Consider the following 12,032-nt stretch of genomic DNA (forward strand, 5'->3'; position numbering starts at 1 on the left):
GCTTCCCTTACTCAAGGGGAAAATTAACCCTTGAATCCTCCCTGGGGGATGAGCAGCCCCCAGGGGCATCCCCTCGGGGACCCTGCCCTCTGACCAGCAGTGTGGTGGCCTTGGGCACAGGGTCCCCGGGGGCTGCCAGGCTGGCGGTAAGCCTCTTGGCACTCCCTGAGCCCCCGTCCAGCTCCGCAAGGGAGCTACAACAGCCCCATTTTACAGATGGGACCACTGAGGCCAAAGCAAACGAAGTGGGAAGGGACGGCGGGACGTGGCGGGGAGCCAGGGTCCCTTTGGGAACAGTGGGGTGGGCAGCAGAAGGGTGGTCCATGGGTTTGGTTTCTGAGGGGCAGGCAGCCCCCCCCTCCCTGCCCTGGGAAAGAGCGTGGGGAAGGGCTCGTCCCAGCCACCCATGGAGCCCCACACCTGAGGACCTTCAGGCAGTTGCCCACAGGAGTATAAAAGGCTGCAGCCAGGCTCAGTGTGTGCTTATAGGGTTGTTTGTGGTGCTTCTGTAAAGAGAAAGGGCTTGCGCACTAGAGTGCAGGCTAAGGAGATGCTTGACCCTCTGCTTCCCACAGAAAGGAAAGGGATGCTGCAGAACAGGTAAATATGGAGCAGTGTGGTGGTGCTGCTTCTTGTGGGGTGTTCTCCTCTGTGGGGCTATGCTGTGGGTCTGGGTGTCAAAGTGGGGAGATCCTGAAACAGGAGTGTCTCCTGCAGAAAAAGAAGTTGGGGCTCTCGGCAACTGCCAGAGTCGTTGATGGATCTTGGAGGGGGGATTTTCTTTCTAGTCCAGAAGCCTGGAAGTAGCAACAGAGTGGTCTAAGGAGTTTCTGGCATCTGTGTGTGGAGACTTTGCTGGAAGCACAAATGCAAGAGTGTGTGCGTGTGTGTGTGTGCCTATAGAAAGGTTTTGAAACCAGAGGGCAGCTCTTCCCAGGCTGGCATCACCTGGTGCTGAACCATGAGCTTCTGGAGAGAGGCTTTGGTGGAAAGAGTACAAGATGCTGCATGAAAGGGATGAGGTAAAAGCTTTTGGTCCTGAACCCAACACTGGAGCAAATGCACTGGCAGACTCTCAGCTGAGATTTGTGGGGGTTTGAGAGTCACAAAACACTGTAGGCTATCTCAAACTCCCCTCCTGCTATGGAGGAGGACCAGGCACACTTCTTCCTCTTCATGTGGTGAGCCATGTGTGCTACCATGCTGCAAGCTCACCAGAGGCACCGAGATGAGCGAACTTGGCCTTGCGGGAAGACTGTTTTACAGTGAGGTAGGAGAGTAAAGAGCATATACACCTATATGTTCTCTCCTGCTAAACATCCTAGATGTTGCAGGTGGCATCCTCGTGTGCTGCCCCTCGCATGCAGCCAGGTGCTTTGGGACAGGGGTATTGAGCAGCCACTGCTACAGGAAGGCTTGCTTTGGGGGCAAATAAATTGAATATTTCCTTGCCAGGCTGCTTGAGCGTTAGTCCAACTTGCCCCTTGCATGCTGGAAAGGGAAGAGAAAAGGCTGAGGCTCTGCTTGACCCCAGCACTGGCTCATGTGGCTGATGTCACCCAGGAGGACAGTGCAGCAGCTTGGGAGAGGGTCCTTGCTTAGACCCCAGCCCCTGGGGCACCTGGGGGGGGATGTGGTTGCTGCTGGCTGAAACAAATCAGCCAAGGAGGACCAAGTGGCATTAACTGTGGTTATTTTTGACATCAGTCCTTGATTTGAATACAACAACCACAGCAGCAGGAAGGCGAGGAGCTGTGGTAGTAGATCTAGAGGGCAATTACCACTCCCTACATCACTTCTCATGCCTGCCGGGAGCTCGGGTCTCCTCTGCCTGGTCCTTGCAGCCCACTGCACCCCCTAAAAGGGTCCTGGTCCCATCCAGGTGCAGCCACTGTGAGATCTCTGCAGGGCTAGGTGCTGGTTAGTCCTCCCCCTGCTGTGCTGGCACCCTCCTGGAAAGCATGAGGTTTTTGAACTTGCAACAAGCTGTTTCCAGTGTAAATCCTGCCCAGAGCTGGCACAGGAACGAAGCATGCACAGAGGGAGCATGGTGGCCCTGACAGCCTGGGGGAAGTGGGCTGAGAGCTGGGCAGCTCATGACTCGAGTGTGGGACTGCCCTCCCGGTCGTCCCTGCGTGCTCCCAAAGCAGGCAGGGAGGTGCTGGGAGGAATGGCCTCAGCACTCCCATGCTGTGTCCCAGTTGAGCCCTCCTAATTGAAAGCAGGCCAAAATTATGTGAATGGTGAAATCCTACCAGTGCCCTCCTGAAAGGGCAGGAGCTGTTGGGAAGCCCCAGTGCACTCGCCATGGGGAAGGAAGCAACGCAGGACCTGGTACATTGCCTCCACGCCACTGGAGGATCATCCTTGGCCAGCTTTGCCTCAGCTGGGGTTGGCCACAAGGAATTGCAGTGGCCAGTGCTGGGCATGTAGCTCTTCGCTGCTGGCCTCGCCAGCAGAGATGGGTGCAAAGGCACCCTGCTCAAGGCAGAAGAGGAAGCAAAGAGTTTATTTGCATGCGGTGGCTACACCCTGCCTCAACCAAATTACCAGCAGATGAGCATAGGCGCACCTCCTGCCTGTTCCCTAATTTACAGCAGCAGAAGCAGGGAGGGGAAGGTGAGGGGGAGTAGGGGAGGGAGCAGCAAACATGGCCATTATACATGCAAATACAGTACTTTCCGGTTCTCCAGTGCTTTCCCTCTGAGCGCCCCCGTGTATTTTCCCACCGCTAACGAACCAGTCATTATTCTGCCCATTTCAGGGCACAAAGCGGAGAAGTACAGCTCGTGCCGTCCCATCCCTGCTGCGGGTGCCAGCAGTGCTGGCTGTCTCCATCCTTGTGCCTGCCCAGCCGGACCTGCCCGGGCACCCGGGGCTGTGTGCAGGCAGAGCCGGTGCCCACACCTGCCCGCACGGCCGTGTGGGAACCCTGGTGCTCCCGGGCTCGCTCGAGGCCACGTGCTGCATCTGGGACAGAGAACAAAGCCAGTGCTTCACCTCCCCGCCAACCTGAGCAGACTTCCTCGTTGGAGTATTCACCATTTTTCCAAGGTGGCTTCCCATGGGGACAAGCCAAGCAGAAATGCCTGTGGGGTTGGCCGTGGGTGCTGGGGAGGAGGTGTCCTCCTCATTTACCTGCTCGAGCTGCTGCTTCTGAGGAGCCCAGCTAGGAAACGGGGGATGCACTGGCCCCCCCTTTGCTCTGGAGCCCTGTTGGGAGGCGCATCTCAGCCTTGGTACTTCTGGCTTTAGGTCGATCCTGTTGGAGAGGCTGAGGTTTGCCTGTCCCTGCAAATCAAGAGCAAACCTGCTGAGCAACTTCGGTATTAAAGCAGCTAGCCCAGGATTAAGCCATGGGGAGAGCAGGATCAGTCCGTCTCCAGCTCCTCCAGAAAGGGTCTGTAATGAAGCGGTCCTTTGTGCATAGCAGGAATGGAAACAGCAGCCCTCAAGTCTGACCCCAGACAATTGTTTTCAGTGAAGAGGGCTGGGGAGGCAATTAATAATGTTTAAACGAAAGAAATAAAAAAAGCAATACTGTATCTAGAAATTCTTCTGAGGGCCAGAGCTGTGACAGAAAGATATATGCTTTAACATTTCTGTGAGAATAAATGACCCTCCTGAGAGAAGGAGGTTTTGAGGCTCTTTCTGCCCCACTGGATATAACTTAAGAAATGCATTACTGCTAAAAATCACTAATTTTAGCCAGTAGATGAGTTGCAAAGGGTCACGTTTTTCCTTGTAGCCTGGAAGGGCAGGGGATATATTATTAGAGAGCCAGAATGGGAACAGTAGTTTCTGATTAGAAGAGAACATTGTCAGCATTTCTCCAATTAGGCGTGGGCATCAAGTTCCCCAACAGGCAAAGGGGCTGTTAGCAAACCTTCATCTCCTCTGCTGGGAGTGGAGGAGAAGGGTGAGAAAACGCAGCCTCTCTCTTCAGAGCTTCTGTGAACTTTCTCAGCCAGACCCAACTTTTTAACTCCAGCTGCTGGTGTGCTCCAGCCCTGCCACAAAGGGACCCCCTCTAAGAATAAGAAAAGAGGGTGTTTTTCATGTCTCCTTCCAGACCTTGCACTTGCACAAGAGCTGCTCAGTGCTGGGTTTTGTATGACATGGATGCTCGTCCCCCGAGACATGAACCCAGACCACCAAATTCATTTTGCAGAGACCACCAAACGGCCATCTGAGATCAATTAGCTTGTCATTACTCATCCCCATCAGATCTGAACTGCTGACCTACAAGTGAAAGTCCATATATTTGTCTCCCAGCGATGTGCAGACCCATCCAGCTATCTAATGAGAAGAGCTTCCTCTGTAAACAAAGCCGAGGAGGTTGTGCTCTGGCCATCTGTAGCCTGCTCCAATTAGCTTGAACCCAAGGGCCAAGTTGAGCTCAGCTTGATGGAGAGGTAGGAGTCTCTGGGCCGTCCAGCTCTGTGATAACAGGCTGCTGACTGGAGCAGAATAACTCCCGCTAGTGACAATTTCAAATAATTTTAGAACTTGAAATGACATTTTAACTTTGCATTTGAACGGTTGCTTTGTTATTTTAAACTGCTATTCATAACTAGTTAGTAGTTGAAATTGCAGCCTTGTTTATTGAAGATACTAAATATGCAATCTGGAGGCAGTATTTATTGGGTCGTGTGTATTGAAAGTTCATTATTTAGATGAGGATATTTAACGTGGAAGGAGATATAGCCCTTTTAATTAAAGGAGTGTGAACTTGACTCAAGCATTTGCTGCCTGCAGAGGCTGTAATTATTGCACATGATCCAATTCTTCATTTAAATCTAAAAGATCCACAGCCCCTTTCCTCATTTAAATTTATGTGTTCTTGCATACCTGTTTTCTGGTAGTGTATAGGGAGCCCTGGGAAACAGCATTAGTCCAAACTTAGAATTTCTTCAGGATGGCTGGGAGGCACCAGTGGGTCTTACACCGTCTGGGAGAGTTGCTCCAAGTTGCCAGAGGTCTGGCATGTGCGGATGCCACGGCGCAGGTGCGGTGGGTGGTGCTTGTGAGTCTCATCATACGGGCTTAGGAACATGCTGGAGCATCGTTGGAGGTAGCAGTTCTCTGCCCCCATGGAGGGTCGCAGCTACCTTCTTTCAGCCCCCTGCTCTGCAGGAGATGGTCTCCAGCAGCGGGTCCCTAAAACAGCTCAGGCTGTAAATCATCCCCTCCATGTGATTGAACACATGGCTTCAACTGGATCAGTACCTCTGAAGAGCAAGGCGCTGTCAGCATCGCTGGGGCTTTTACTCACGCTTTTCTGGTGTTGGAAATGTGGTTGTGGGTACCAGCCTGCTTGGGGACATCTTCCTGACAGTGGCCAGCACAGGCAGACCCGCTGCTGGCGTGACCCTTCATCTGTGGCTGTGTTCCTCTGAGCACTACTGTCAGGCTTGCTTATGATTCACTGGGTTTACTACTGTTTAATTTTTCAACCTAAATATAGACCAATTGTTTTTCCCTTAGAGTGATGGAGAATTTTATTGTAAGCTGCTTTTTCCAAAACCTTCTTGAGAGGGTAATAGCTATCAGGGAAGCAAGTGCTGGTTCCAGTGGGTAACTTTGTATTTGTCTTTAGCATCCCCACTTCGGTGTGGGTGCGGGCCAATGTTGGCCCCTTTGGGTATTTCTAATTAAAATAATCATAAAGGCAAACAGCAGCAGAACATGACAGATGAGGCTAGTTTGGTGTTAGTGCTGCATGGTAGAAACCCAAAAAGTGCTGTTCTGGTTTTTAGAAAAAAACATGCCTCAACTTAAACTGTTGATACAAAGAGAAAGGTTTTTTTGGAAATTGCCACAGCTTGGAAAATAATTGGTCCTTTTTTTAAAGTCCTAGAGTTAATAAAAATTATGCTTCTTATGATTAAGACTCTTTGAATGTTTTCTTTAGTATACCTTTCAATTCCAAATAAATCAATGCCTCTATGGAATTATTCAATTGACGCAAATTTGTTCCACCTAAAATGAATAGTAAGTCTGAGAAAGCGATAGGAAATTGTTAATTCATCACTGCCTGCCTTCCCCCAGTATATATTACTCCTAATCAAAATGCAACCTGATATTCAATCCAAGGAAAAAATTTCAAAGAGTCCATCATATCCCACAAGCTTCCCAAACTTTTCTAAATCTGATAGCAAGAAAACATCGTACATCTTAGTCATTAATGTATGCTGTGGAAAGATAAATGTAAGGTTCAGTTTTTACCACAGTTGCAGCAACCTGTAACTGATGGCCTTTCCACAAGATTCATGAGCTGATGGAACAGCAGTAGAGGGACATTTCAATGTACTGTGTTACAGTCTTGGGTTTCAGTGTTTAAATGAGCAGAAAAAAATATCCCATCTCTCAGGCCTTGATTCAGAACAAATCTGAAGCACAAGCTTGAGTCTCATTCAGGTCGATGGCTTTCAGGCATGTGCTGAATGAATGTCTTCCTGAACCGGGGCCGTACTGGTGAGCACAGCGCAAGCACTGGTCATTGGAAACATATTGGCAATGTAAAGAAAGCAGCTGCTCTTGATCTAGTATTTCTGCCTTTACAAGTCAGGATAAAGCTGTGCTTGACAAGCCAGCCCCTCAGGGCTAGGACAGTACATCTTGCAAGAATATCTCACGAGAGTAATGAAACTTTGGAAGAAAAATTAGGCTGAAGCTTATGTTTCACTGCTGTTGAAGTACCTCTGAGCTCTGTGCTAGGTGTGTGTGTCTTGCTTGCACCAGGAGTGCCAGAAATGGAAAAGTAGTCCTTCCTTTACCTCCAAGCCATCAGCAGCTGGAGCACCTTCTGCCCCAGATGACTTTTAATAGCTGCTGCTGGCTCAATGCCCCAAGAAACTGTAACTGTCTTTTTGAACATGCATCTCTCACAGATGCTCAGCACTACATTTAAGTTAGAGGTTCATCGGCAGAGAAACAGGCATGCTGCTGGGGAACACTTGTCATAGCAAAGGCTTCACGTGCTTAAAATGAAAATTAGGAAATCAAAAAGACAATGAAAGTATTTAAAGAGTTTCTGAGTAGTTTAATGGAAAATGCAGGAAAGCAAGAGAGGGAACATGGTCTCTGTAAGAGTCCGAGAGCTTCTGAAACACTTGGTGAACTAAGGAGAGAATAGAGCAAGGATGCATTAGGAGAGTTTAATGCTGGGCAGCTTTCACAAACCTATAAGCAAATAGTTGGTGGGAATATAACTAGCTGCTACAGGAGGCAGAGGCTGTGACTTGAGGTCTTTGAATTGCAGCTGCTGCCTCACTCTAGTCCATTTTATGCAGCTGAACAGGAACATAAACTACACCTCAGTTTCCCTACCTCTGCTCTCAGGATTTGGGGTATTTTTTCTTAACCTCTTAACCGTTTCTAATGTGTTTTCTGAAGTCTTTGAAGAGAAAGCAGGATGAAAAAAGGCGACTACTTTGTGGAACTGCTAATGAAGACAAAGTGCTGAATTTGAGTCTCCTTTTAATCTTTCGGCAGTCATGTGTTCCCTGGCTACATATGTTTTCTTACAGAGCAAAGCATAATCAGCTTTGCATCCTGCATTGCCACGAGCACTTCCTCTTCAGTTCAAAGGCAGTGCAGAGGAATTGAGTTGGAGAGTCCCAGCTTTATGTCCATATTCATGCACACCTCTGCTTTGACTGTACTTTAAATGTAGCTTCTTGCTATGTTTACTCATCTAAGAACTTGGGGCTTGTGATCCTGTTTTCTCACTTCTGCGTTGTGGCAATGTCACTTTCCTTGGAGTAAAGCTCTTGTTTCTCATTAAATACTGGTGTTTGAGAAATGAAGTGGAGGAGGATGGTGCTTTCAAACCAAGGGCAGCAGTGTGTTTAACAGCCTGCCTCTGTGCTTGGGACTCCAGCTAGTCGCCCGAGGTACTCGGTTTTGCCTATGTAAGCATAAAAAAAGGTGGATTACAGGCAGCTTCAGAGAAAAACGTGACTTTCAAAGCACTTTGCATGCCCTTCATATGAAGCAGAGTGAAAGCTGGTGCACAGGCAGCAGCTGCGGGAGCAAGAAGCTCCCAGGCAGCGAGTTCAATCACTGCACAGTGCTCCTGGGCTTTTGTTACATGTTTGCTGACAATCACATTATTCCTAAATGTAATGTTCATGATAAATGCTGGGAAATGGACCCACGGGAGAGCACTGCTAGAACTTTCTGTACTCCTGTGCCTGGGTGGGGACGGTTGTAGTGTGTGGCTTTAACACTGAGCTCTGGTTACCTAAAGACTGGACTGACTCAACCAGCTTTAATTTCAACGTGCTCTGAAGTAATTCAGGGACTGTAACTGATTGAATTTAAAATGACTAGGGTATTTTTTTAGTGGACGGAAAGTGGAGGCTTTTCCCAGCTTTGTGGTTCTCGGGGAATTTGCTTCCTGGAGACACTTTCAGGTATCTATGGCTTCTTCTATGAGAGATAAAACTCCAGCCATGTACAGCTTAGGGGAGAAAACCCACTGAAATTCAGCCTTTTGCAACCAAGACTTACAAGACCTTGTGGTGGGTGACACACCTTGAAACAGGGAGAGTTGGACCTTAAAGCTCTACTCTGAAATACTTTATCAGCAGCTCTTACATGAAAGTTAAAGTGCTTGAATTAATACCTTCTGCTAAAAAGAATTTCCCTGGTCACTGTCTCATCCCCTCTCAGCTGAGTGGTGCCCAGACTATGTCTCTCCTTTGGCAGAGAGAAACCGGTCTGCCATGACAACTTACTAACTGGGAAGGAGCTGCAAAGTAACAGTTAGTTAAGCTTGTTTTCCCCTTCATAACAATCTGCAAGCTTTACCTTGGAGGTGATGAAGGACTACGCTGCCTGCAGGCAGATCTGTCAGGAAGGTAATCCTTGAGTGCCAATGCAGGTTGTCTTCAGCACACTTTTTTTTATCCAGACTGGTTACTAGTGAAGCTGAAGGTGTGAATCCCTTGAAACTGTACTTGGCTTTTACTGGAGGCAGAAGCCTAAACTGGGTGGCCAAACATACCCTTTCTTGAGCCTAAAACAGTAGCGTGAAAAGCCCACCTGGTCTTAATCTCTGGAAATGAATGTTGCTTCAGGTTCCTGGCAGGTAAAGACATATTAAAGGGCAAAACTCTGAAATGGCAGTAGACTCCTTACGAGAGCAGAAAAGAGCCATTAAGATACCATGGTGGAAAATGAGTGCGGTGCCAAATTGAGTGAGAGCAGATGTGATAGAGGCTGGGATCCAACAGTGTGGGAAATCAGTCTGCAGAGTGCAAAATAAGAACAGATCCTGAATTAATTGTAGCTGTTTTCCATCTAGAGGCAAACCAAAGAAAAACAGGTGAGCAATTTGGTGCTACTGAGAAAATGACCATAAATACAAATAAATATGAAGGATGTGAAAATCAAGTCTAAAAGACAATGGGGTGGAAGAAAGCAAAAACTTCTGGATCTCAAAAGATCTGTGAAGCTCAAAACTGGTATTTATAAACTTGTTGGTACATGATAACATCGGGGAAGCTGCTGTTAAGAGCAAAAGAGAAGTGGTGAGGAAACAAGCTGTTCTCAGGGTCATGAGCTGCCCACCAGACATCCTTGGCTGGACAGCAGTAGGATGTTGTTGGTTGAATCTTCAGACACACTCAAGTGGCTTCCTCTGATTCCCAAAGGATTCCTCTTTGACTTTCTACAATTAAAATGAAGCATTGAAAGAGAAGGAACAGAAACAGCAAATAAATAGGGATCCCCATTTTATGAAGTAGTTAGACACACAGTGAACACCTGCCAGGTTGGAAGTGAAGGGAAGGAGTTGAAAAATAGATGATGAAAACAGGTAGGAAAAGCTCCTATCCAGGATCTTTCCCCAGAAAGATGAAGCACAGCAGACTGCTAGATAAAAGGGATGTATGCAGCCTTGGATCTGAAAACAGAGTGGAAATCCCCTGGCTGGAAAAAAGAAGAAAGAGAGGACGAGGTAGCTGTAAGGAGATCCTAGGGTACTAGGCTCAGATAAACCCTACAGCAGAAGAAGCAGCAGCCAAAAAACAGGAACTCCATCAATCAGTGGCCATGAAAATGTGTGTGTGAACTTTTCTGAAATTCCCAGGGAGAAGAATGATTTGGGTTGAGAAGTGATGAATGCAGAACTCTAAATGCTGGTGTCATCATCCCTACCCAAACTGGTTTTCTATGAGCATGGACAAGTCGTGCAACTCCCATGTGCCTCTGCTTCCTCACTTCTGTCAGGTGGGGGTTGAGATATTGTCTCTGTTAAAACACAGATGTGAAAAATAGATCACTTCAACAGTTATAAAATCCTTCTACTAAGGAAAGAACATTATTGCTCACTGTTAGCATGTGTAAATGACTGCGTATAAAGTAAATACCGTGGGGTCTTGATGTGTCACCTGTTTCACTTTTTAGCTGCTTTTTGCTACGGTAGGGACGGTTGCGCTCCACTTCTGACAACCTCCCATGATGGAAACTGATTTCTGCTGGGAAATCTATTCCAGGACTCAAGTTATCTTTACAGTTAAATGTTCTCCTGTTACCTAATCTTGATCTTGCTGCTGCGATTTGAACCCATTCATTACTGCTCACCCTATCCACTGTGGAGCAGAGGTTTTTGTAGATACAAGAGGTGTCTGCGTTTATATGAGTGGGTATGCACCAGTCAAGTGTGTCGGGTGGTTTTCATTGTAAGAAGCAGTCTGACTGCTTACAGCTTTGCCAAAGCTCAGCTATTTAGGCTAAAGCTTTTCCATGCCAGGCATTTCCCTCAAGCTGTTTTCCACCCCCTGCTTTTTTCCTCCTCTTTGCCTTTTTGTTTTAAAATGCAGCCAAAAATCTCAGCTGTTTCTGAGAACGAGGTTAGGGAATGATACCGCTGCATTATAGCTGAACAGGAGAACTTTGGTGATGGGACTATTTTTGGAAATCTTGAGTGCTCTGATCTGAAATCTGGGGGCTGGGCTGTGACTTGAAGATCAGTCAACCAGGTGCTAACCCTCCCCAAAATGTCAGGTCTCCATGGCGGACACGGGTTGGTTGGTCTGGCTCCAGCCTGGGAATCTCAGTTGATACTGAGATGTTTCTTTTGAGATGTTCAGGAGTCACTCTCCTTGTCCTGAAAGGACTTTGTCCAAAAAAGTCTTAACCCTGCACAAACTCAGTTTGATGCTGGACTCATAGTAAAGCAAAGTGTGGGAGATCACTATACCTGTGCACCTTTTTTCCTCTTTTCTGCTGTCCTAAACAACAAATTGTTGAGTCCACAGGTCAAATTCAAGCAAAGTTGAGAGTGGGAGGGAAAGTGGCTTTCAGAAATTCCTTCAAAAGCCTTTAGATTAGGTGTTGTGGGTGTAAGGGGAGAATGGAGGTGCAAATCCTGAGGAAACCAGTCTACCTTTGTTTTAATGCTCCCCAGAGCAGCCTGTGTTTGGTAGAACACTTTCATTTGTTAACTCTCCCACAACAGGATCCAGCCTTGTATTTGAGCTGTATTTTTCCTCCTTCCTCCTTTTCCTCCTTCAGCTTTCAAGGGTTGTCCACGCATCCCCCCCCAACAGTTAAGACTGTTCAAAATCTAAGATCTCTGATGAAACCAGATCCGCCTTTGATACATATTTATCACGGCTGGATTATGGGGTTGGAGTAGCCACTGGAATTTCTTTCTGGTGAAACTGGAAGTGACCTTTGTTTCTCCTTGTTCTGTGGGTCAGTCTTGAGCTTAACTGGACATCTACAAACACTGCAGCTGCTAACAGAGACCACAAAGGTGACTGAGAGGTGAAAAGCAACCTCTGCTGCTCTTGTGCCTTGTTTCTTTTGCTGCTGCTGTAGCATTGGCTCATAGACATCTTGCTGGGTTCCCTCCTGTTGGTAAGCACAGGCCTGCGCAGGGGGAGCAAAGCACAAAAATGCAGCAAGTTACAACGCTAAAGACTTGAGCAGGGGAAATCGGCATCTAATAGGAAAATCCTATGGCAGAGTGTGCTGAGGAATCTGTCTTGGGGCATAAAGAAGGCAAAGGGGCAGCT

This window comes from Accipiter gentilis, chromosome 7 (assembly GCF_929443795.1).
Source record: "Accipiter gentilis chromosome 7, bAccGen1.1, whole genome shotgun sequence".
NCBI classification, from domain to species: domain Eukaryota; kingdom Metazoa; phylum Chordata; class Aves; order Accipitriformes; family Accipitridae; genus Astur; species Astur gentilis.